General features: G+C 43.0%; 1 protein-coding gene across 1 annotated transcript in view; it reads left to right on the forward strand.

Annotated features, from left to right (window-relative positions):
* Positions 1-2,681: 2,681 nt before the first annotated feature.
* Positions 2,682-5,000, forward strand: part of rnf24 (ring finger protein 24) — a 33,362-nt gene continuing 31,043 nt past the window's right edge. Inside the window, exon 1 of the mRNA XM_046843039.1 lies at positions 2,682-3,153. The gene's annotated coding sequence lies outside the window, so the exon portion shown is untranslated. The remainder of the gene's footprint in view (positions 3,154-5,000) is intronic.

Genomic DNA, 5,000 nt, shown 5'->3' on the forward strand with positions numbered 1-5,000 from the left:
AAATGATGTTAGATTCTTCTGCTTCTTCTAAACATTTTTAACGTTCTGAACCCTCTGAATCCATAAAACCGGTCTGGATTTACATTCCACACACTCTAATCCCACACGTGTGTCTTGGTTCCACTGCAGTTAATCAGTTCCAGGCTTCAGGATTTAACATGTGAAGGAGATCAAAAGATTAGACGTTAGAGAGTCAGGAGCTCGATGCAGTGTCAGTGGGTGAGTGTCAACCTGTCAGCTGCAGGGGATTTGCTGCAGCCTGCAGGAAACCTTCAAACGCTGCAGCGTCCCGAGTTTCTACAGGTTTACCTGCTAGTGTTGTTAGCCTCACATTCAAAAGAAGAATTATTTTATCTTTTTTCTTTATACTTTTTTTTCTTATTTTTATGCTATACATTTATTTAGTTGATTTTCCCCTACATGATAGTGATGAGGTGCACAAAACCATTAGTTATTTCCTTCCTCTGTAATGTCACATCTGAAACACTAGAGGGCATCAGAGAGACCGAAATCATTCATGTGAACCTGATTTCATGCCACGTCACCCTGACCCTCATCATCATCATCAGCCCATTATCATCATAACCCATGCCACGTCACCCTGACCCTCATCATCATCATCATCATCAACCCATTATTCATTATCAATATGAAGACTGATTTAGACTTTTTTTCCTCCTACAATCACTTTTTTTCTGTGAAATGAAAAGAAATGAATCACTTCCGATGTATTTGCTCGGACAAAATAAAACAACTCTTCACCATTATTCAGACAGATGGCATCTTATATAAAACATCTTTCATAAGAACGTGTGAAAAGAAAATTCTGTGTCAATTGGAGGAAATTGGTGAAAATGGGTTTGTCCAGGATAATACACAAGGTGTAAAGAACGATGCTGTAATCATTTCTAGGAGGTCGAATCCAGACGAATCCAGAGCCTTGCTGAGAGCTGCATCATTAAAGGATCATAAATTCAAAACTTCGTTCCGAGAACTGAGCATCTCCACAGAGCTTTATTTACAAACCTGATTTCTAGAAAAAACTGGGAAATTAATTGAATGCTTTTGGTGGGAGGGGCCAACATGATGCGTCCTGTCAATGTGTGTGCTCGTGGATGCAGAAGCTCAAAACACAGAGGTTGACATCGCAGATCTGAGATCGAGGATATGTTAGAGTTCCCACTCTCTAGAGACCCCCCCTTCGCCCCATTGCCCCAAGTGCCAGTCTTATCCTTAAACCTTCATGACTTTGTCTCCTTCTCCACCCTCATCTTCTCATTCACAAGGCCACGTGATGACACCCACTCGGCCTTCGCACAATGCACGTCTGTCACGGTCGCCCTGGCACACATCTGCACCGCGTGTGTCCTCCATTTCCTCCCACTGATAACTTCCTGAAACGGTTACACCGGTTGTGTGCTCCGGGTTTTGAATGAAGATTAGGATCAACCCGATGATCAACATCTCCATGTTTTTTTTTTATGGAGACTGGACTGGTTTCAAATCGATGCACTACATGCATAAAGGTCCTCAGTTGCTTTTAATAGGAAGCTCCACTCTTCTGGGAAGATGTTCCACTAGACTTTTTGGAGATTTGTGTGAGATTTGTTCGGCCAATGTGTTGAGCTGAGCAGGCCTGGTGTGCTTTTTCAATTCATGCCAAAGGTGTTCTGCATGGGTTCCAGCTCTATAGCAGGAGACTATAACCTATAGAAAGTAGATCTAGAATGAACAGGTTTCTCCAAGCTTGTGTTTGGGGGAAGAAGCACATAACACTGGGAAAAAGTCGGATGTCCCAATACTTCTGGTCTTATAGTATGTTCAGTGTAAAAGGACAAATCAAAGTGTGTGTATTGAACACTCCCCCTAGCGTCCACTCACCGCAATGCCATTTGTAAAAATGCAAGAAATACATTGAAAACAAACAAATAAAGAAATATTGTGATATATAACATTTACCAATAATTGTTCCACTTTAGTAATATTCGCTTCTTTTATTGTCCACAACACTATTTTGTCTGCATTTAAAATAAATTCATTTTTTATTTTATTGCACTTTTATTTTTTTGATTTGAATATTAAGTATTGGTTTGTGCATGTAGATGCTCTTTGCTGCATAAAAAAAATAATAAATAAATAAATAAATAAATAACATAAATAATGTCCATGTTTGTTGTATGTTTATTTGTTTGTTGGATGTTAGAATTAATAATGGTATGTTGTAGTAATAATAAAAATAATAATAATAATAATGCCCAGTATAACTCTCTCTCTCTCTCTCTCTCTCTCTCTCTCTCTCTCTCTCTGTCTAACAGTCGCTTTTTGATGATGTCATTTATATTTCAGCAAAATATTGTGACGTTTCTCAAACCCAGATTAAATAAGGAGGTCACGTGACACAGGGACCGGAGGATGCTCCATGCACCGTCCACGGAAGTCATGAGCCCCCGTACCCAGGAACGTGGTCTCTCGTGTGTGTGTGTGTGTGTGTGTGTGTTTCCGTTCCTGCGCGCTCACAAAAAAAAATATCCCACCCACCACTCCGCTCGTCCTCCCGGTCCCAAAACTCGCGCGCGCGCGCGAGTGTGTGTGTGTGTGTGTGTGTGTTTGCGTCCCCACCCCCCGTGCGCGCTCCCGCGCCGCATAGCAGAAACATGAGGGCGGGACGCTGTGCGCGTGCTACGTGCAGAAAACGCTGTCGTCGCCGCACCGGAACACAGACAAGACCCATGTGTGTGTAGGGGTGTGTAGGGGTGTGTGTGTGTATGTGTGTTTCCCCCCTGACTCCTTTCTGAAGTGCAAGGGAGCTCAGAGAACTGCGACCTTTCTGTCCTCCTCACACACACACACACACACACACACACACACACACTCCTATTAATATAACGATTTCTTGTATCGCTCCTGGGGAAATAGACGCGACGTGAACGCGCACCGCGGTTTCGCTTTTTTTATCCGTAACGTCCAACGGGGAGCGCGCACGTGCACCCCCCCCTCCCTTCTTCGCGCGCACACGCGCGCTCGCACACGCAACCGACCGTCAGATCGCATCCGTAATTCGCGCGAGTGCGGCTTTTCGACACGCAGCGTCGGATCGAAAGAAGAAAGGGATCTAAAAGAAGAGGAGCAATAAGAAGAAGAACAAGAACAGGGGTAGGTGTGTGTGTGTGTGTGTGTGTGTGTGTGTGTTTTGCCTGCAGACAACGTTTCCAGTTGCCCCGATCCGCGTCGTTACGCGTTATTAATAACGTTATTATTGCGCGTTATTACGGGTGCGTAATCTTGGGCTCCGCGTTCCCTTGCGCGCTTCTCCTGTTACAGGATAGCTCTGTTCCCCAACATGCATGCCTTCCAAGCCATCATCTCCACCTTCTCATCCACCGTCTCCACCTTCTCATCCATCATCTCCACCTTCTCATCCACCATCTCCACCTTCTCATCCATCATCTCCACCTTCTCATCCACCGTCTCCACCTTCTCATCTAGTCCAGCTTCTTGATTCCTTTAGTTCTTGTGCTCTTTGGTTTGTTCCTCTGCAGGAACCTCCAGGCAGAACGTTAAAAGATTATGACATGCAATCAGAAACTCTTTGAAAGAATGCTTGAGGAACCCTGTTTCTCAAGAAGGTCCACGTGCGAGATGAAAAAAAACCCCAAACAAATCAAAGTTCCTGGTTTGGATGGGTTTAAAATTGTGTCACTCTGTTTTACGTAACATTGTTTTTTTTCCCTCGTTTTATTCATCCTTTTATCCATCCTTCCTTCCTTCACACTCTTCACTCTTCCAGAGCGGTTCATTCATCCAGCCTCGTCAGTCCATAATGTGTTTTACAGCTCCGGGATAAACCTCTTAGCTCCACACATTCTCCTGTGATCTGCTCAGGATTAGTAACGCCACACTTTGGCCACATGTGGAGTTGTGTATGTTGTTGACGTTGTAGCAGGATGTGAGAACATTGTTGAGGTTGTGAAGAACCATGGTGATGACAGGGAAATTAGACACATCTTTTCACTTTCTGCTGTTTATAACGAGGACGCAGGAGGCGTTAGTGCTGCTGCGATTAGAGGTAGCAAGTCAGGTCTGACTTCTGACCAATGAAAATCTATTATGGATCTTCTTGATGGTCTCCTCAACCCCAAGTGATGACAAAACTGCTCATAGCATAAACAGAAAGCGCAAAGGCGTTTAAAGAACCCAAGAGGAACCGAGTCAGTAAAGCTCTAAGCTTTAGAACAATCATAGAAAGTCAGATCTTAAAGCTTTCTGGCCAACCCTAGAGGAACCCTCCTATCATCACCACCCTCCATTTTCCTTTTCAATGTTCTAAACTGAAATCTAAAGAGATATTGGTCAAATAGCCACCTGAAACCTTGAGGAACCTGTGATCATTACAGCATCAATTTCCCTTTCATTGAAAATTCTAAATAGACCCACATTAGCAAGTGAACATCTACTCAGTAAAAAGGAACGGTTTCAGAAGATCTCTAGATCTTTCAGAAGTTTCCATACAGTTTCTAGGTAGAACCCTTGAGGAACCCCTTTTCAGGTGTTAATCCTTGTTACCACCATGTTTTCTCTTCGAGTAATGGCTCTAAATAGAATGTGAAAAGCTACAAAACTTGAAGAAGCCTTGAAGAACAGTCCCAGTGTCTATCTACAGTTCACCGAATCTTTAAAATGGTTTATATCTGATGACTCCTTGAGGACGTTTATCTCCAAGTTTCTCTCTCGTTAGAAGGCTACAACCTGTGAATAACATTTTAAATGGATTTGCCCTTCATTAAACTTCTATAATGAATTTATTTAGGCTGAACTTTTGAGGAACGCTTTTCCCAGCAAGCTTTTGTCATTTGACGTCCAGTCTATTTAAAGGTTTTCTCTTTCTGTACAACTTCTAAGTCCAACTTCTATAGACATGTAGAACCGGATAGAAAGACAGACAGAAAAATATACATACGAGTGTGAGAGACAGACAGATGTGAGAGACAGACAGATGTAAG

Source organism: Silurus meridionalis, chromosome 28, assembly GCF_014805685.1.
Source record: "Silurus meridionalis isolate SWU-2019-XX chromosome 28, ASM1480568v1, whole genome shotgun sequence".
NCBI lineage: Eukaryota > Metazoa > Chordata > Actinopteri > Siluriformes > Siluridae > Silurus > Silurus meridionalis.